The following is a 22,114-nucleotide window of genomic DNA, read 5'->3' as shown; positions in this document are numbered from 1 at the left end:
AGTTTTGTCTTTGTCATCATTATCTCATGGCTGAAAAAGCTTTCCATTGTGTCCTGTTGGCCAAGAACGACCCCTTATTCCTTCCCAAATATTAAATGGATGCCAGTAGTTTTTTGTATGTGGTCAACAAGGATGCAATATATCCTCCCAGCCGGTAGCAACCCTCCTCTCTATTTATTGTGCTATATTATTAGTCATACAATTCACCTGGTAGAGAGTGACTTGCATTCACTTGTGAAGAATGAAGATTTTACCAGTTGACTTTTTTTAAAAAAAACTAGAACCCATATTAGTTGGAAAGCGAAAGGCCAACGGGAAATTATTGCTATTTTAGACAGCAGCATAAATTTTCTTCCTATTTTTAACCTAGCTTTTAATTTAATAAGTTTTATGACCCTTATATTAAGTACATATGTTTTACAAGACATTGTGTCCCTTGAGTCACCCTGAATTTGCTCTACTATAGCAGAGTTAAATGAATGAATTCTGTGTTCCTGATTTCAGTTCACCCCTTATTTGATCCTTATATAGTCAATAAACCTTCATAGAAGCATGGAGCAACTGAATTAAGCAGTGTGCCAAAGCTGTGTTTGTGAACTGTCTGTTATTCTTGAAGGGGGAATTAGTAAATCGCTATTCTCTCAGTCACAACCTACTACACAACTACCAGGTTTCAGGTGCTATATACAAGAAGTAGGCGCTGATACCAGTAACGCTCTTGACATTATATATTACCAGTTTAAAAGCTTATGAATATTCTTAAGTCATAATGATAAAGAAGGAAGATAAAGGGGGTTTTTTTTGTCCTTCTCCCTCTCCCCCAAATCTTTAATTTTTTTTTTTTATCTTGCTCTTTGGAAAGATGAAAGAGGCCCGTTTCCTTAGCAGAAAGCATTTAATCACCCTGCAGAGGTTTCGGGCTATTCAGATAAATGCAGATTTGGGAGAAGGATGGGGGGAATCTTTTCAGAAAAAGATTTAAAACTCACACAGGCCCAGTCCTGCTTGCCCAATATAGGCAATCTTTTCATGGAAATCGGGGGATATGGTTTAGTAAGTAACTGCAGAATTGTGCCAATAAAAGTTTAATGGGTGCTACAAATGCAATATAAGCAAATTAGAAGATTAATCAAATTACCTGAAGCATGTCCCCCTAAGAAACTAAGCCTGTCATTCTCAGTGTCTGCAGGGAAAATAAGCATGCGCACCAAGATTTTTCTTTCTTTGGTACCTTTACACTGTTTATTTAAGTAAAGTACCAGAGCAGCTTTTCACAACAGGCTTGCAATGGTGGCAAAACACAAAGACTGGAAAGGGATAGTTGATATTTGCTCTGCAGTGGGAAGCATGAGTTATTGATTGGCTTCATATCAGCCCAGAGTTCCTTTTTAATGTAATAAGATTAGTTGAGAAGGGTGTTTTATAAATCGGGTGGTTCTAATTTGATTTGAGTACTGGCTCTTAGTGACTTGCCAAAGTTCAGTAAATATGCAGAGTATAGTATATGCACTTTATCTTTGTGTATTAGCTATGACATAAACACAGAGGGGAAAAGTCAAATTTTATACATCAGAAAATGGGTTTGTTGCCAGACATTATAACAGCGCGTATTTAATTTAACTGATGTATGTTAAAATGGGAAACCAAATTCAATGAGCTGTTTGTTTCTTTCTACAAATACACTTACATCAGTGACCTCTGAGGACATGACCTTAAAATGTAACTAGATGTTTAAAAGAACCTCAAAGATCTATATAAGACATTAATGTTTGTGTCAGAGGGCAGTATACAAGCATGTATATACTCAGCTGTCTATATGTCGACTGCTATATTTTTTATTGTTACAGGAAACCAGCCAAAGTCCCAAACAGGAAAATTATCAGCTTTTTTTTTTTTTTTTTTTTTGGCAAGATCCTGTTTAAGAGTAAAGGCATGACCTGAAGTTAGAACATGTTTTAGCCCTATTCAGTAACCATTTTGGCACCTTGCGCTGTGCTTTTAAATGCTAGCCCTTGGCTGGGAGAGTAAGGCCGCTGTGAGACCCCAGGGGTTGATTGGTACCGCACGCAGCGCTACTTTCGACAGGATCGGTACAGGGCACCTAGAAAAGCAGGAACAACAATTTTAGCCCGTCAGGGAGCTCCTGGTCACCTCTCAAGGGACAAACTGATGTCAAGTTCTGCTGTCTGTCAGGATTAAGTGCCTGTTTGCTTTTTCGCTAACATGTGGTTGGAGAACAAAGCAGCTCAAATCTCCTCCACTCTTAACAAAGCATCTCAAATTGCTGAGTAAAATTCCTTAATCCCTCATCTTAATCTGAAAACACCAATACCACATGGTAACACTGGAGGTCTCTTTTTGTCTGCCGTAGAGGACCATTAACATAGATGTTTGATCTGGAGCTAACTTTCTCCAATAGCCTATTGTCAAAGGGAAACTCCAGGTGCTTTGTTCCCAGAGCAGGTCTGTCCAAGCAATTTTTCTTCCTTATCTTTTTGTTGCAAACGAGAAATTAAATACAAAGTAAGAAGAGAGCAAACTTGCGTAGATTTTCACCCTCATAAATGTGGGTGGTGAAACATACGGTGATCTTTTCCACTATGAGAACCATAAGGAGGGATTCGGCAGCTGTTTGCCTTTTTTGTTGCTTGCATGTTCCAGAGGTCAGGCTCAAAGAGAGAACAGCTCCAACTGTAGCATACAGTTTCACCACCACGAGTAAGCAAACTGGGTCTAGAAAGTAGGAAACCAAAATATCAGCTCCAAAAACTTCATCTGAGGACTGTGCTGTTATAATCTGGCACAATAAAAGAGTCTAAACACTAGGTGGTTTGACCAGTGTGTTTTGGTATACATCCTTTTTGCATAAAACCAAGCTCTTGCCATGGTCTGTATTTTCTTGCTATTATTTAACAAAAAAAACCCCCTAATTTCTGCAAGAAAAGTTATAGAAATTACTACTTGCTCCTCAACCATTTCTCCTACTATTACTACTGCACTGCTACTACTTTGCTTTCCTACTACACTGCTAGGTTCTGTTTTAATAGCCCTGTCCCAACTTCCAGTCAACAGTAAAATAACATGACAACCAGCGGGAGAGATCAAAGGTCTGCCTGGCCAACTGCAATCAGAAGTGGTTGACCAGGGGAGAGCAGAAGCTTAGGACAACAGCTATACCTCCCCCACATCCTCTCCCAGTTCATTCTATCTGGGAGAGACACGGTATGGGCAAAGGTCTCCATAAGGCATTGGTCAATCAAGGATTCAAAAGTCTGCCTTATAAAATGGAGGAAGATAGGAGAGCCTTTTCACTTTCCCAGACTTTCTTTTTCCTCTTCCTGATTTCAGTCACTTTGCTTGCAGTCCAGCTGCGGAGGCCTATGAAATTAATGCTATGCAGTATTATCTAGTGCTACTTTGGCCAAAAAATACATATTTGCCACATATTGCTGCATATATGCCAAAGATTAGTTCGTGCTCTATGTCCTCCTCAGTTTCTGATTTCAATAGGATGCATTTGTTCAAGCTCTGCTTCCTGAAGCTCCAAAGGATGCGGAGCTGCCCCTCTAAAGACAGGGCAAGTCAGTAGTGGAGTTGGAACTTTTATGCTGAGAGCCATAAGGAGCAGCAACTCACAGTGCAAAAGCTTCTAACACATTTTCTTCTTTTTGTCATCACATAAGACACTAGGAAGAACTTCAGAAGGTCTCAGCACAAGAAATAACTCAAGATTTATGACTAGTAATAGTCAACTGGAAAACGTAACTCATAAGCCATTCAGGTGCAGGCGGAATAGACTAGTTGAAATAGACCCTGCCAGACAGGTGAACATGCAAATACAAAGCAGGCACTGGAGTAGATTCATTTCTCTATAGCCTTTTGGTTAATTATTTGAGGTAGGCCAGAAGAGACTGTGAAGGTCCTGCCCTTCAAGATAGCAAGGCCAGAGGCTGTAGTTATAGCAAAAACTATTTAGCCTGCCTATGTCTGGCAAAAGAGCGTGTAGACCATCACACCCTTGCATTGCAAAGCTTGGTCACGTAAGAGCTTTTGTAGGGATAAAAGATGGCTCTTGATATCGAAGATGCAAAACTGCAGAACTTTCTCACCTGTCATATCTCCAAAATACACAGCTAAAAAAACCCCAGTCCTGTGAAGCTTCCATTTTTCCTACTTTCGGGAGACAGCAGGTAAAAAATCCTTATGCCCCCTCTGAAGAAATATGCTTTCCCCTGCAATTCCCTTTTAGGGAAGGCAAATCTCCGGAACTCTCTACTTAAGTGATGGCGATGGCTTTGCAGTCAGGCAGAAAGCATGGAGGACGGCCTTATCCCACAGAAAACTTGCAGAATGGGAGTTGCAGGATGATGTAGTCTCTCAGCCTGCCCTGAAAAGGCAGCTGCAAACAAAGCTGTAAGGTTAAAAAGCACAGAGAGCAAAGTACACACACATGGAGTTAAGGGACAGGAATGGATGGTAGCTGGCAAAGCTCTGGGAGGATGAAAGACCCTTTAGTATAGATGGAGATGACTGATCTCACACAGAATCGGCACAGGTCAAAGTCTTGAAAAAATAGATTAGGGAATGGAATCCTCCAGAACGATTTCCACATTACTCTTGCAGGCAATAAGACTGCACACTTGAACTATGAGCTAATGGCAGGCCTTTATCAAATCACTCCTGCAGAAACACTAAGGCACTTGAAATAGGGTTCGTTAGCCAAAATTCCTCCATCGCTAAGGTGCAAAATGAGCCTTGAAAAACATACCCGCAAAATAGACATTTCTCAACTGATGACGAACAGGCAGCCACCACTATCATATGCCATCCTTAACCTTAGTGATAATAGCTAGTGGCCTCAAGAACTAGTTAGCTCTCATTTTTATCTGTGGAAAGCAGCGTCTCCACCGAAGTCAATATAGTTTCACTGGGGTAAGTGAGATCAAATTAGGCTCGATGGCCACAGACTTGAGTGTATTACTTGCCTTAGGGCAAGGGAATGAGAACAAAGGGCTCGCATACTGATATCTTTATTTGGTCTGTAAAGTATCGCGCTCTCTTACCTGCCACATCTTGCAGAAGCTGGATATTTGGAGTCATACAATTAAAAGGTCATTTATGTTCAAGATTCCCATGTCTCCGGCTTATGTCTTGTCACAGAAGAGCCTAGCTTGGCAGCCAGGAGATCCAAGTGTTATGAGAAGATGGCTTCCAGCAACAAATCTCCCTTTTTCCCCCCTCCTTTTCAACCTCAGAGAGGGAGACACACATGCAGAGCAACCTGGAGACAAGTGCTTTGGCAGAGCATCAGCCCGGAGCTGCGCAGCCCCCCAGCCGATAGCCCCACCAGCAGGCAGGGACACAGCCAGGGCAGGAGCTGGCTCGCAGAGAAGACAACCCTCCGCAGGACCCGGGAACGTGACTGGTTTTGAGCCCTTTGTGGAAGCTCCCTCCAGCTCTCACTGGACTTGCTTTTTGTGGCCTTTGTCTGGTTTTTCCTCCCTCCTAACTTTTATACGGTTAGGATCACACTGTTCCCACCAGCTTTGGGGCAAAGCGTGTCCGTGAAACCCTAGCTAGCAACGCACACGTACAAACGTGCACCCCTTTTGTCAGTCATTGCATCCTATAACCCATGGGTGAGTAATAAGTCAAGGCACAGTATCTGCCTCATGCTATGGTATAACTTTCAATCATGTTAATTAAATTAATATGGTCTTTACTAATGAAAACCACAAAATACTATTTTGGTGTCCATGAGCACATACATTTTGATAATATCAACTTGTCATTCTGATGTTCCTTTCTACACCAAATAGGAGCAATGTAAACACATCTAACAATGCTTTCATCGTAACAAAGGAAATTCTGTATCAGCACCAGACTGAACACAGACTCGTGCAAGCAGCAAGAAAGCTCCAGAAACATTCAGCCACACCAGGGCTCACTGAGTCTCCTACATATGCTCCTCCTATCCAATCTTTTTAATCTACTTTTAAGGTATATTTTTGGCTCATGTTTTGTTTTAGGTTGGGGGGGGGTTTATTATTATTATTATTCTTTCCCTGCGTGATTAGCCATCCAGGAAATGTTTAAATTACAAAATCATAAGGTTTAAAAGATTTATAGATCAAATTATATTAACCTAATGCAATAGGCCAGCCATACGGAAATTAGAAGTCTTTATATTATATTTTGATTATTAAATTGCTCCCTTTATACTATTTAGTTTGTTTGTAACAGTAAGGTTTTGCTGTCTGATGTCAGACCCTGCAGAGTAACCAAGCAAAAACAAATGACTTAGTCCTTGGTTCAAAGAAATAATAGGTTACTAGCATAATTAATTTTATGTTTAATTACTGTAGAATGAAACAATTCAACAATATCCAATCAATCCTTAGAACGACAGAACAGAAGGTCAGCAGTTGCTAAGTCAATTGTTTTGAAAGAGAAATTTATGTCAAGTTCTCTTTTATGTGCTGGAGAAAGAAATTGGATAAAAGTGGTCAAGCAAACGTTAATTAATTGTATAAATGTAATCCTGTTGTCATGCAAAAATCACAGAGACTCCAAGCACAATGTTCAAAACATGGGATATCCATCAGTCAAGAATATCCAGAAATGGCCTCCTCTACTTGAAACAACAACAATAAAAGGAAAGAAAGCCAAACAGGAACATTTGCAGGTTTGCTTTCAAACTGGCCTTCAGAAGTGCCCTTGTATAAGTTGACAGACTTGGTCCAGTGCCTGCAGGGACAGACCTACATCACCACCAAGTCTGACATTGCCTGGCTTCTTGTGGGCAAATCTCATCAGAGGGAGACACAGCTGCTTCAGACCTCTTTCCCCAGATTAGAGAGCCAAAATACATAAAGGGAGATCTTGTACAGTCCAAGGAAGGGGTCCTTTCCCCCGGAGAAGATAATCAGGTTCAGTGTCACGAACCCTCATGATTTTCCTCTGAGCCTCCAGGTATTTAGAGAAGTTCTATTTTCCTACAGTGCTGGCTTCTAAAGGTATGCGATCACACACTCCCATCTTACCTTGGAATAGCCTTGAATCCCCTTGAATAAGGGATCTCACTCCCTTACTCCCAAGAGGTCATGCATTTTACAGGCCTCACCCACAGTTCCCATTGGTTTTCTGACTATTGCTGACAAGGTGCATCCACAGATGCAGAGCAGCCAGTGGGCTCAGCAGTCCCTCCGACTCCATCTGCCATTTCCGCTGTACCAGCCTCCTTTGCAAATCTCGCCTACAGCACCAGGGGCCAGTCTACCCTTGCCTGGGTTCAAGCTCTGCCCAGCTCCAATACTGCTCCCTTTACCCTTCTGTTCTCCATCCTACAAGTATTTTCTCCAGCTTGCCATCTCCCTTCCCATCACAGCACATTCACTTTCCCTCTCTGTGCAGATGGCTGTCCCACACCTTTTGCCCTTTCTTTCCTTTGAAACCAACTTGTGAAACGATCTTTGAACAGCGTGTTCTTAGTTTATGCTTTCGCCATTTTGGGGCTGCAGGTGGGAGACCAGGCAGCCAAATTATTAGCACCGTAACTGGACTTGGTAGATTTTCTGAGGACAAGGACTCATGAAAACTTGTTGGCCAATTCTTTGATGTCACATCAAGCTAGGTCTGTCCCAGTGTCTGGTGGTCCTCATCCTAGCTCTTTTGAGGCTAATACTATGGCCCCAGTTTATTGCAAGTTAGGACAGCAGAAGCATTAGAATGCACTGATAGCAGCTATTTGTCACCATGCCACGTTTACCTAGAGACCTCCTCCCTTCCAGCCTCCACTTCTGTTCAAGACCCAGCTGGGTACTTAGCCATGTGCAGACCATGAAATCACCAGGCTCTTTGCCTGTAGACCACCTTCTTCAGCTTGCAGGCAACAGATAAGTTACTGCTGGCAAGCTGGCTCTTGCTGATCAAGCACGTTTCCTATCTCTATCCTGTTCCAGCTTAGCCCAATTCAATGGCTGGAATCTGACAGATAAGGAAGGAGGAGTGAGAGATCACCTCTGCAGCACAGCACTGGTGTTCCTACGCCTCATCTAGGATTTGGCCCATGATTTTCCAAGGGAGATGCCAAAATGTTTCCCAATTAAGCAAACATACAGTTGTATATCCATTTTAAGTGTATGTATTATAGGAGGACCAAAAAGATGGCAACAAGCGGAAAGAGCACTGGCATGGACACTTACGATGTTACCATGGCTATGCACGGTAAACAATGCTATGGAAAAAGTTACTGAACTTGGACAAGGGCTTATTTTTAAATCTCAGGAAGGCAGCCAGGTTAAACCTTTTTGCGACACAAAAGCTTTAATGCCACAATGACAACACGGAGGCCTACATCTCTTGATTCTCTTAACTTTGTGACAGAAGCTAAATACCACTGCTTTCTGTACAGAAAGTCATTTAACACAAAAGGCAAAGACATTGAAAACAATTGTTTCAAAACATGCTCCTAAAGGGATTATTTTATGTTTTTGCTATGTTTGAGCCCAGACTGAGGATGCCAGCATTAACTAATCTTTTGAAATGAGAGGGTTTACATTGGAGGTGTTGACATAACCTTAGCTGCAGCAGAAAAAAATGGTACTAGAAGATGGAAATGTATATTTTTAGAAATAGGTTTCATTCTGACAACCCTATAACAAACAAGTGAAATTTTAATACTGAGCTTCGATGAAAAATGAACTGCTGCATAAACACTGGACTAATTCATAAAGAGCAAACGCAGCCTGTTTAATATTTCCTGAACTGTCCCAAAAATTCCATTGATCACTAGTGATGCTGTAAATAGAAAATTCCAGCAATTTTCAAAGGAACCAGGAGAATCTCATTGGGGTTTGCCTATCAAACTTTTTGACACTTTTGAAGCTCCCAGGCTAAAATGTAATAAATCAAATATGAAATTGTATAGTGTCAAGCTGAGCTGAAACCTCTGATTATGTGGTCTGTTCCTGGGATTGTTTTATTTTTTGTCAAGTATTTTGTTTCTACTTAATTACCATGTCCTCCACCAAAAAGTCAAACAACCCTCCCTTGATCAATCAGCTTCGGTTAAAGGTGGACAAATGTTTCAAATACTAGTGATTAAACCATTTTCCACTTTGGTACTGATGTAAATACCATATTTTGCTTCCTGGAAAAGAAAACTAAATCTATGTCATTCACAGCACTAAAATAAAAGGTCATACCCTGGGGCCAGCTCCCCCTACACCTTCCTCTGTGATTTCATAGGCATAGTTATGAAAACAGCAAAATATAAATTCACTGTATTAAGAACAACCTAAAGTGAAGGATAAATGGATATTCACAAGTGTTTCTGTAACCTTGAAAGCCTGAAGATCCATGTCTAACTATTTTGTTGAGGAATTCATTTCTTCAGTATTTTCATGCTGATCATTTTGCTCATTTTTTCCAGCACCAACCCCTAGTCTCTTCCAATCAAGAGGTATGAAGGCTGCTCAGTGCCCCAGAAAAATCAAGAGTTACTGAGTCACGCTTTGTCAATGAGCGCAAAAAATGAACAGCATGCCACCAGTTCCCAATCAATGCAACTTTTGGTTCCTCCAACTAGTGAGTCTGCTCCAAAAACTCAAGCTCCTTCACCCCCACCACCTTGCCCAGGATTCCTTCCTTCTCTATCACAAAAACCTCAACACTGCGAGTGATTCAACAGACAACTTAGCACAGATAAAGGCCTGAGGGCAGAGCACCAGCACAACCAGTCGTTTTGGTGAGGAGGGCGAGGGTGAGTTATTTCAGTTAGCATCTCGAGTCCAGGGTGGCAGGGGAGTTTGGAATAATTCCACATTAGAGTTAAAACCCAGGCTGCCCAGTCTCAGTGCCATTTTAACCCAACCTAGCGTCTTTCCCACACTCCTCCCTCTTAGCACAGACATGCTTTCAATGAACAAATTCTCCCTTGCTATAACTTTTCATGCCTCTCCTTTCGTTTGTCCTCCCCTTCCCAGGGAGCACTCGGGGACACATTATCTGTCCAATTTCTATGCACCCCCTCTCCTTCCCACTACCCCTCAAAAAAGTTCTCACCTGGCCCAGAATCACCAGTTCCCCTCATCTTCTTTCTTTCTCCCAAATCCCACAATCACATACATAGACCATACTTGTACAGCTTTGTAAAACAAGGAAGGAGGAAAGAAGCGAGCAATGGAAAGATACCCAAAACTGTCTCACAAAAGCACTACTTAAAGTCAGCTTTGGCACCAAGAAACACAACTGTCACTTCACCTGGGCTGCAGCAGCAGTTTTTATTTTTAAATGTTTTCTACTGGAATCTCTCAAAACTTTTGCTTCATTCTCTGTATGTAGACAATGAGGATGAACCCTTAACACAAATGCTAAAGATTTGCATATTTACAGTTCAGAGCTGCTCTAATTCCTTTGAAATGCAGGCACACAAAGCCTCCTTAACCCCTCTCAAAGCTAGTGGAGCTACATTTTATATCGCTTAACATAGAGCCTTATTCTGAACCTGTGTAAGAGCTGATGTAAGCATAATTTATACTAGCTTCAGAGCTAGACTGATTTGTTCAGAAGCATGTACATCCAATTCTTTCCCTTTAGTGCTCTCCCATCCAAAGGTTTGCATAGGTCAGGGAGCAAGTCTTTTTGTTAACAGTCCTCTTTCTATATACTTATAGCTGAAAACTAAATACATGGGTATATACACGTGTGTGCACATTGTTAACAGTCTCATCTGTATAACACTGCTCATGTGTAATTTTTTCCTTCCTTTATCCTTCAAACAATTAGTTTATTTTAATGCCTGTGCCTCAGTCTTCAGCACCATACTCCAGTGAGAATGATAGGTCGGCATGCCTCTGTTTAAGTTTATGAACTGACAGACCACTTTCAGTGACAAAAGAAAATGCAACCTAGGCTGGTTTTCAACCACTGATTGTCAGATCACATGTTTAATATGTCATATGGAGTACACTTCATTAAGGACTGAATTACTTTACTTGTAACATGAGCTAAATTAAAGTCAATGTCAGGCTGCATAAATCACCAATTTAAATGTATCACCAAGTGCATTGAAACAGTCATCATCACCCTGTGCCCTAAAATAACCCAAAATCTGGCCTTCATTTTTGTAAGTTGTAAGGATGACAGATAGGAGATTTTTGTTCTTTGCTAGGGCTCACAATTTTATTGTCAGAAACTATTGAACTTTTAAGGAATAGCAATGGCCTGCTAACACCTCTCATCAGATAACATATTTCATGGTGCTGCAAATTCAGAACTCGCAAGGTACCAACACAGGAGGCACAGAGCATCAATCACACTGTCACAGGAATCCTTCGTTATATTGACAGGGTGGAAATTTGGTATCCTGCTTGTTTAAGGAAGGATATTGGAAGGAGCAGTCCTGGGAACACTTACGGTCGCCGGGGCTGAGTCTCCTCCATCCAACCCCCTTACAACTTGCTTCAAGTCAGCAGGGTATTGCCTAAATCCTATTGTGATTTAACTCTGCAGACACTTTTCCCACCAAGATGTATTTCTATTACCAGAGGTGGAAAAATAGCTATGTGAAAAGGAAATAGTTGGTAGGAAAATAAGCACCAATGCCTCATCTGTAAAGGTTCAGGACATAATTCTCCTCTCATGGTTGTTTTATTTCAGTGCAGCTCAGTTGATTAAGGGCATCACTTCTGCTTTACACCAAGGCAAGCATGAATTTAAGTCACCTAGATCCATTTTGAAATTTTAAGGTAGGCATGGGCTGGCCAGAACTTTTTGGCTGATATTTCCAGATGACAATGGGTGGCATAAATAATTAGCATGAAGGTCCAATTTCACATGCCCATTGCCCAAGTCAGGAACACTTCTGAAGTCAAAGAAAGTGTAAGACTGGTGAAAGCAAGTAGACAATTAGACTAAATTGCTTCTTCATATTCATTCCAGCTGTTTGAACAGGGGATTAGCTGCTGTTAAATAAGTAAACTAAATTTACTTATTAAAAACTAAATAAGGCTTGTCTGTTCTTTTCAATAGATCTTTCGTGTCTTTTAACTTGAGGGGAAGACAAAAATGAAATAGTGAAAAGGCATTTTCTTCTGGTCTGCTTGCCATCTGGATCTCTCTAGGCCCTGGCATCTGTAGGATAGGAAGGAAAAAAATCAAAGTATTCCCAGAAGGAAGAAGCTGCTACCAAGTAAAAAAATGGGAGAAAAACTTGGAATTGAAGAGAAGGAAAAAGGGGAAATGTGAAACTCATTTATTTAGCCTCCTGGTGCAGATTTCTTAGCATGCCCCTTAACTTTCTGTGATCTCTTTGTTTTCTTGAGTATGATGATTTTCATGCCTTCTATTCTTTTTTCCTCACATTTTAGTTTGATGTTCCTTCTCCACAAGCTTCCTGCACATGTCAGCATGAAACAATAGGCTCTCATTACACTTGGCTTCTTTCATCTCCTTCAGAAACTGACCCACATTTGTTCTGTTTTTGTCAGCGTGGAAACATTTTCCCAAATCAGTTTGTTAAAAAATAAATCTCATGTTCCATATTACCAATGGTGTTCTGTAATCTAGGGTATTTACTCTGGAGGGCCTTGCAATAATTTCATTTGAATTAAAAAAAATCTGGCAGCAAAAATATTTTGTTCCTGCGGTACTAAGGTACCTGGCTGGAGTTGAAGCTTTACACTGACTGAACATGAAGTGCTAGCACAGCATGGGAAACTACCTCAGTGACCATCTACTTCTGTGCTGTCATTTCAGGACTAGCCAAAAAAAATGTGCATGTCACTAGCATGGTGGGAATGAGAACTCACCATGTACATGACAAGGTTTTGCTTCTTACTTGCCACAGGCTTTGTTCTGACAGCTCCACAGCTGTGTGCCTTCATTTCACATTGACCAGCTACTCAAGGGTCAATATGATAACATGGGGCTGCTCCAGGCATTTTTGCTGGGATCTATTGGCCAATTTTGTCAAGTTTCCCCAAGAAAGAAACAGTGGACTGGCTCTAGTCTGCTTGGTCCAGCACAGGAAGAAGGCAAGAAGCATGGGGTCTCAGGTAGCTAAGAGTATGGGAGACATCCATACTCAGGTAGCTAAGAGTATGGGAGACATACATCCATACCAGGCTTCAAGGCCTGGTGCCTTGAAAGGAGTCCAAGCAGCATTAGCCTATGGTCTAGATCTGAACCCGGACCCTCCACATGTGCTATGGAGTTGGTGGTAGGCCTCCAAACAGGACTGCACATTGCAGAAGCTACTGATGAAGTAGGAAGTATTTCTATCTGCATTTTAAATGTAGAAAAGTTTGCTCAGCATACGTACATTCCCAGCTTCTCATGCACATGTCCAAGCCCAGGGATATCAAGGAATCAGTGCATCCCTGACTTAATAAGCAGGGAGCCCACCTATGCAACATCAAAAGAACAATCAGCACTAAGATGCCTTTCCTGACGAGTGTTCATAGACTGACAATTGTTCCAAGCTTCTTTCTCTAAAAATGCAACAAGAAAATGAGGCCAAAATGTGAGCAGTTGCGTAAAAGCCAGCATCCTGTCATACTGACTGCATGCCTCATTATATTCACCATACAAAATGGCAGATGCATCAGGTTTCATCCTGCCGCTTTCAAACAGCAACCTAAACATATACAGTGTTGATGCACAAAGAACTAGAATTTTGGTAATGTGGTTTGGCAAAGTAATCTGAACAATTCATCGTCTGGAAACATGTCACATTTGACCCAGGTCTTATAAACCAGCAACTAAGCACACTTCAACTCATCCTAGTTTGTGGGAACGCCTATACCATAAGCATTGCACCATTTTCCTGAAGATAATTTTAAAGATACTTCTCAGTTTTCTGCCCATTGCTCTTAAAAAAGCATAGTGATTGAATATTTAGAGAGGCAAATCCAAAGCTGCCGCACCTCAAACATTCTGGCAGCCACAGCTGCTGTGTAGGCATGTGTATGGGTTAAAAAAGCCAAATACTTTGCCTATTCAAATACTTAATTTTGGGACTACACTTTGGCATGCAAGTCACATTCCTGGTCTAGCTAAGACAAAATAGGGCTGAGTTATTGGCCAAACCTAGTGTGAACGCTGCTAAAAAGATGGATCCAACACTTCTTGCCACATAGCCTCTTTAGTCAGACCACTGTTAAACAGAAACAGCTTACCACTTAAGGGACGCACCTGAAACAATGAAATGTGGACATCCCCTCACATCTGAGTAGGGAGGAACAATAAGGACCTGAGCAGATGCCACAAGATCACCCACAGGTCAGGCTCATGACAAGCTTCTGACATCTTTGCAAATAGGGGCACCAGGCAGACAGCTGAAAACTACCAGAAAAATTCTGCTGGACCATGAACTCCCAAGCCCAGATCTGAGGAGCCCTCCAGGAAAATAAGCACTATGAAAGGGCTGCAAGCCATAGCCCTTCTGGATCTGAACCACAATGCAAGAGCCCCAAGTTCAAAAGGGAAAAATGGCCAGTGAGACTGATAATGATGTGAACTGCAGGTGTGAAGGCAGGCTGCTGGTGCTAGGCCCCTGAGGACTTCATACCTTTATCAGCATGAGCACCAGGTAGTCCTCATCTTCCTTGCGTGTCAGGGACAGAATCACAGACTGAGGATGGAGCAGAGAACCAGTCTTCCACTGCTAGTGCTGGTAGGGCTCCCCTTATTAGGCTACATCCTGCTTCACCCACCTCAACTCACACCCAGAAATGCCTCTTCACAGAATGGCCAAGGTTGGAAGGGACCTCTGGAGATCATCTAGTCCAACCTCCCTGCTCAGCCAGGGTCCTCTAGAGCACATTGCCCAGGATCGTGTCCAGACGGGTTTTGAATATCTCCAGGGAAGGAGACTCTACTACCTCTCTGGGCAACCTGTGCCAGGGCTCTGTCACCCTCACAGTGAAGAAGTTTTTCCTCAGCTTCAGACGGAACTTCCTGTGGTTCAGTTTGTGCCCACTGCCTCTTGTCCTGTCGCTGGGCACCACGGAGAAGAGGCTGGCCCCATCCTCTTAATCCCTCCCTCCAGTACACATTGATCAGATCACCTCTCAGTCTTCTCTTCTCCAGGCTGAAGAGGCTCAACTCTCTTAGCTTTTCTTCATAGGAGAGATGCTCCAGCCCATCATCTTTGTAGCCCTCCACTGGACTCTCTCCAGTAGTGCCATGTCTCTCTTGTAGTGGGGAGCCCAGAACTGGACACAGTACTCCAGGTGAGGCCTCCCCAGGGCTGAGGAGAGGGGCAGGATCACCTCCCTCCACCTGCTGGCAACACTATTCCTCAGGCACCCCAGCATACTATTGGCCTTCTTGGCCACAAGGGCACATTGCTGCCTCATACTTAACTTGTAGTCCACCAGGACTCCCAGGTCCTTCTCTGGAAAGCAGCTCTGCAGTAGGTCAACCCCCAGCCTGTACTGCTGCATGGGGTTATTCCTCCTCAGGTGCAGGACTCTGCACTTGTCTTTGTTGAACTTCAGGAGGTTCAACATGTGGGCTCTTGATGACCTACCTAGCTGTCTTTTTTGCCTATGGTATCTGAACACCTGTGATCATCGATGCCTTTATCCTCACAGCTCCCAGATGAAGAGGAAGCACTATCCTCACCCTAGAGGAGAGCCAGAGACTCAGGGAGACGTAAGCATGCCAAGGAAACTCTCCCAAACCTTAGCTTTGTCCACCATGCATGGGACCTTGGCTCCCCACATCACTTAGCTCTTCTCCACTTGGAGGTCCAGCACTGCAGTAAATGATTTTTTCTTCTTGTGGAAGCTGCATATATTTCAAGATAGAGAGACTGTACCATCTAACTCAATAATTCCCTCTGACAGCCTGCGAGGTTGGGACGAGATTATCACTGCTCTTCCTATTGCCAAACATCTTTCAGGCCTCCTGTTATCACCTGAGCCACAATGACACACAGAAGAGGACAACGACAACAGGCATTTGGCTACCAGGTGCAGCTCCGGGACCCATGCAGTGCTGTAACGCAGCTCCATGCTGCCAGACCAGCTCATTGCAGGAGCAGGCCCTAATGAACTTTCCTTTGCAAGCACTGAAGTATGAGATAAAGTTCTCAGTTGTAGGGAGAGTGCCAGGCAATAATGGACTAACAGTCCCCCTGTGTAGCTTGGAGGTCTGTGGTCCCTCAGGATGGAAGCAAACATAGCCACACAGTACAACTTCAACCCCATCATCATTAAGATGGAACAAGCTTGGGAAAGATTTCTCAATTAATTAATCATCATAGCAAGCTTAGTAAGTGGGTGTTTAGCAAAAATATATTCCCTTCTGATTACAGGATACACTTTGGGACCCATATTCTGATATTTCCTGATTTCAGTTCCCATTAAAAGCTGCCCAGAAAATTACCATATAAACTTTCCAGCTCCAGTCAAAAATATATTCTTTGGAGAGGCTTCAACTCTTTTTTCCATTTAAGTGCACAGAAAGATGACATATTTACCAGTGAATGATGGTAGGCCAAAGGGGTCTTAAAAGACCTAAATCACCGGACATATCAAATAGAGTTTTAATGCCAAATTGGGTGGAATATGAGGGATAGAGCAGTTTGTTCCTGTCTGCAAAAGCTTTGCACTGCTGGGCAGCAGCCACAGAGAACTTCAGAGAAATTAAGGATTTTCCTCACCTGGGAAGACCTTGTGTGGTACGGAGACTTCCTTTGAAGACTGCATGCTGTTCTGAGGCATCCCTCACACATCCTCATGTGTGATAAGTCATATGAACCATCAAATGCACATAAGTGGCATGTAGGTAGGCTTCTACTGTTCTGGAGGAGACCAGTATTTTAGAAAACACTCGGAGATGTACCCCCACAAGACAGTAGACCTCTGACACAAGTCCTTCCCTTTAAAACAACAAGTCTAAAGTTAACTGAAGACTTGGTGCTCTTAATTTGTATTCCCCTTATCCCAAAAAGGGGGAAGATTGGGTCCTGACAGGAACCTCTCAAATGTGGCTTGTCTCCGTGTGCAGCAGCTTTAGTGCCTCAGCCAGAAACCACAATTCTCAATGCTATTGCCCCACACCAAGCTCCTGACAAGTGCTGTAGACTTTTTATAACTGATTAGGAGATTATTTTGGCTGGGCTTGCACTTGCATAGGTGATTCCTAATGAAAGCTTAGTGCTTTGGTATGTGATGCCAGCTACAAGCTCTTTATTAACATTTATTGGTATTAGGTAACATTTTGAACTGACGGAACAAATTGTTCCTTACCCGCAAAGGACTCTTGTGAGCTTTATAAACGATTTATGTTAAAGGAACCACTGTACTGAACTTCAATGACGTCTTTCCTTGTCCTAAGTGAGTGAAAGGCAGCAGGCAGACACCTCAACACATACATCCTATGTAAAAATTATTTGCAAAAATAAACCCAAATTGGAGCTCAAGTAACTCGTGACAACTGGATGGGCTTCAAGTGGAAGACACATGGTTGTTGAGAAACACAGTGAGATCAGGGGAGCGTCTTAGCCACGCCAAGGTAGTGTTTCCATGAAAGGGGTTGCCTGTATATAAGTAAGGGATAGATGGCAGTGGTGAGAAGTGCAGAGGCAAGCCTCACCTGCACCACCCAAGAAGTGCATTGTCTCCCTGCCCAGGCTGACACAAAGATAACCACATGAACCTGACAGCTCTTAGGATGACTAGGTATTTGCTTTTGGTGACTAATTCTGCTGGGACACAGTTTTCATGCTTTTTGGAGATTTTTCTAAGAAACCCTTTAACAACTCACCAAAGGCTTAAATGGGTAGTATGTAATTTCGTGCCATGTGGGAGCACTGAACAACCTGGCCACCTCTGCCTGCTGGTACTCAGCCGTTCCTCATTACATTACTGGCAGACATTAAAAGATATGCTAGCAGGCTTCTCATGAAGGGAGGGAAATAAGACATTTCCTTTATGGCAGTTCTGCTCCAGGTAGGAGCAGATTCAGCAGATAGGATTACCAGCTTCAGCCAAATACCTCAGCAATACCTGGGAAGTAAACCTAGATTCCTACAACTATTCACTCTAAATCTGTCTGTCTTCCATTTGCTCTCCTCAACCTCCTGCCTAAAAGGTTAGACTGGCTCAGCCATGGACAAATCTCCTCTTGCAAGTCTGATTAGAGGCAAGCTAAGACAGCAGGCCAGGTACTGAGTGATACAAAGGAGCAAGGTTTACATGCGCTGAGCATCTGCCCCAATTCCTTTAAAGCCCACAACAAGCAAAATATTGCAAACTGATTTTCCAGCAAGTGAAACGTAAGCATCAGAAGCAGACATTGCATTCTTATCTTTCACTCTTTGTTTTCTCCCCTCTTTCTTCTGTTTGTTTACATTTGTACTTTTATTCCTTCTGCTTTAAGAAATAGGATTGAACTTTAACAATAAAGCTTCAGAGTGCTACCTAGAACTAGCTTGCTTTCTTTCACAGGAAGGTCATTTCACAACTCAGAATGGTTGAAGTTGTAGAGGACCTCTGGAGATCATCTAGTCCAACACCCTGCTCAAGCAGGGAATTTAACAGCATTTAATACAATCTGAAAGTGTGACAAGCAAGGGATTTTTTTCTTCTTCTTTAAAGGACTATTCAGCTAAAGGGGAATAAGAGAAAATGTAGCAAAATTGAGTAGTGCTTCAGTTTTAACATCTGAACAGTAATTTTTTCCCTCTGGTTCCATAAAAGAAAAGGAAAAAAGAAGGATGTTTGGTACATTCTTTCACACAAAAATTTATGTAGAGATTTTTATGCTTTATCAGCTGAATCACAGAAAGCCCAGAGTTACTCTGAAGAGGCCCAAAACCCAAAGACCCATTTCCATAGATGGAAACATCTTTGACCTGAGCAACTGGGAAAATCCACACTCTTCCCAAAAGGTACTGCTGGATCCTGAACTGCATGCAAAGCAGCTAGGGTTTCCATTTTTACAGTATAACCCAAATAGTTAGATTAAAAAGAAAAAAGTGACACAAAGAACAGGCCAGCCCACACCTCAGGGGCCTGTCCCTCAGCTGGTGTGAATTAGCCAAGCTCCTTCAATACAGTCAGAGCCATTTACTCCCACTGAAAAGCCACTTCAGGAAAATGGAAGACTAAAAAGCCAATATCAGGGTTCAGACTTCAAATCCTTTCCTCAGCCAGACTTCCAGATGGTACAAATCTGCCTGGAAAATCCACAAAGCCTAACCAGATCTCTTAAGACACCCATTTGGATGCATCAGGTGCAGGGAAGGACCAGGCCCCTGTTGTTTTAATAAAGAGAAGAAAAAAGATCAGGGCATTTTGCTATTCAAGACAATGGCCAAACAGTACATAATTTTAATCAACAAGCTCCTGTCACCAGCCCCTTCCTCTCTCTTTTTCTAGGATAGTGCCCTCAGAAGAAAAATCACCAAATCTAGTGCAAAGACTGATAGTCTTCACAGAAAGGTCTTTGTATGCAAAGGTTTTAGAGGAAGCACAACTCAGGACACACACACAAAAAATACTGCCAGAGAAAGATGTCTGCATGTTTTTGCAAGTGTTTTAGTTGGTCTGAATGGGTTTATTTTTCCTGTGGTGCTGTGAGTGTGGTGCTGACTGTCTCACAGCGAGAGACCGACTAATACAACTGCCAGAACATCATAGTAAAATTGGGGAACAGGCTCCCAGCACAGGGGAGCTCATCCATCTTCAGCTGAAAACTCCCTTTGTGACTGGCTCTTTCTGCAACTCCCAACTACTTAACTTATCTAAATGCCCTCCCTTCCCAATAGCCTGCTCAGGCAGACGAGACCACACAGGATCTAACCTGCGCAGCACGTGGTTGTGACAAAGGCTGGTACCAGATGTCCTGGAAGATGATGAAGACAAGCAAACAAAAAGACTATGATGGGCAGATAGGGGATCAGCTAATCACTCACAGGCAACTCTTCCCCTTAACCCCCGGATTTGTCTCCCTTTTTAGTTTGGTTTATTCCCATTCAGTGGTAGCACTCAAGAAAAAGTGACTATGCAGACATCATGCAGAACATAGCAATAAGCTTGGAAAATCCTCTGCACACCTCCAGACACCCAAGTAACCCCCTCGGCCGGGCAGGAAAGCCAGATGATGTCTGATGCCCAGTTTCCCCAAAAGTCTAGATAAATGTTGTTCCTAAGTTACCTGAAACAAATTCAAATGCATGTTTAATCCCTACTGGCAATTGAATTAACTCCATGAGCTAATAACTTTTTTAGGTCTCCTCCTTTGGCACTCTCTTAATTCCTAAGTAATTGCACTTGATAGGCAGGTCTAAGGGCTGGAAACAAGACAGTCAGACTTGTGTCCACTCCTAGTGTCTCTGAAACCAAGACCAAAGCCACAGCACATTGACACTAGCCCTGCTACCATCAGAGTCATGGAAAGCCCCACGCCCCAAGGCTCCTCCCTGAAGAGGTCCACATTCAGATAAGCCCCACAGCAACACTTCACAGCATATCACAAACCTATTTACATAGTTTAAAAAATATTGGGAGGTTGCTTCCTTAAAAAGTAAAGGCATATAAGGTGGTCTTTGTTGTTCATGCTTCTGCATGTTAAAAGAATTTGTTTTCTGATTACAAGTTTTTTTTTTTTCCTGATTAATTGGTCACATGCAAAATGCACACTTTAGAGTTGCTGTGAGTGAAATTGCATTGAAAACATTCCCAAGAAGGACATCTCCAAATATTTAACAACAGACAGAGCTGTAAGACAAATGCTGAATGTCATTCAAAGCTGATAACCATAATTCAACACCAATAAACAAACAAACAAAACCTTTTGGGCTAACAATTATTGAAAGACTTTTAAATTGCTGATTACTATCTTAATATCTGTAATGGAGAACAGCTGAGTTTTTGCATGCTATGAAGAGCTTGCTTGAGTAGGAAGGATCATTTTGTACATGGGTGATTGACATTCCTTTGTGGTGCATTGCTGCATACATCTTAGAAATCAAAACTATACAACCACACCTAATGAGAAGCATAAAAGCAAAGGTCTATCACTGTTGCTGGTGAACTCTTTTCTTTTTCACTGGCCAGGCATTAAGCCCACATTTCTCTATGCGAGCTTTCTGAAGTGCTGATAATCCAGTTCACATTAACTTAATGCATATTCCCAAAGGTAAATGAAAACCAACTTTCTCTGAAACAAACAAACAAAAATTAAGCCAAAATAAAGAAACCCCTAGAGGTAGTACAGCAACAGTCAGGGACATCATTGGGCATCTTTGCCACTAAAGTGACTGTTTTAAACATCAAGAGTTTCCTGAAACTTTCATTTCACTTCTGCTGCTACCCATCATCACATTTAGGTACCTAAGAACATAGTCTCAGACAGAGAACAACAGAGATTAAAGCACAAAATAAAGTCTTCTTACCAACAGCTCTCCTGTCCAGCAGGATCTTTCATAGAGCTATCAAAATAGCACCATGTGGGAAGGAAAATCTTTGACTAATCCCCTATCCTCTCCAGCTTGCTTTTCTCTCACCTCTGCTTTGCATCAGTCCTTGTTGAAAAGATCAACCATAAATCAGTACCCAGTACAAATAACTTCAGAAGCAAGAGGACAAGCTCCCAACCCAAAGCAAGGGTAGAACAAGCTCACCGAGTGCTTAAATAAACTAGATGTTTCCAGTTCAGCTGGGCTTGATGAATATCACCTGATAGCAATTAAAGAGCTGGCTGTAGCCTTCTCTGAAAGGTTAATTTGAGACCTGATGGAGGGCAGGTAAAGCACTAGGAGACTAGAAATTTTTTTTTGTTTTTATTTTTTGTTTCTGTTTTGTTTAATTTTGTTTTGGTTTTTGTTTGTTTGTTTTAAGGAGAGCTGGGGACTCTAGACCGGTAATTTTGCCACCTAGAAAAAATTCTGGAAGAAGTAAATAATCTGAAAAGAACTGAGAAGATAATAAGGAGCTGTGGACTAGTCAGCATAGACTTTTTCCAAGAATCAATCTTAACAAACTAATACAATTTTCTTCTACAATATCATAACAGCCTTACAGAAAGAATAATAAGTATCATCTATGGTGACTTTAGCAAACTATTTCTTATGATCGTCTCATAAACAAGTTAGGAA

The 22,114-nt window shown here is 42.2% G+C and overlaps 1 long non-coding RNA gene across 3 annotated transcripts in view; it reads right to left on the bottom strand.

The window, feature by feature from the left end:
• The window catches only part of LOC138066904 (uncharacterized), a 47,170-nt gene extending 25,545 nt beyond the window's left edge, over positions 1-21,625 (bottom strand). The window contains exon 1 of one of the 3 annotated variants that reach the window (XR_011140595.1): positions 21,413-21,625. This is a non-coding gene — a long non-coding RNA (uncharacterized lncRNA). The remainder of the gene's footprint in view (positions 1-21,412) is intronic. The other 2 variants (XR_011140596.1, XR_011140597.1) reach the window with 2 other exon arrangements.
• Between the last annotated feature and the right edge of the window lie 489 nt (positions 21,626-22,114).

This window comes from Struthio camelus, chromosome 3 (genome assembly GCF_040807025.1).
Source record: "Struthio camelus isolate bStrCam1 chromosome 3, bStrCam1.hap1, whole genome shotgun sequence".
NCBI classification, from domain to species: Eukaryota; Metazoa; Chordata; class Aves; order Struthioniformes; family Struthionidae; genus Struthio; species Struthio camelus.
This window is presented reverse-complemented; position numbering and strand designations above follow the sequence as displayed.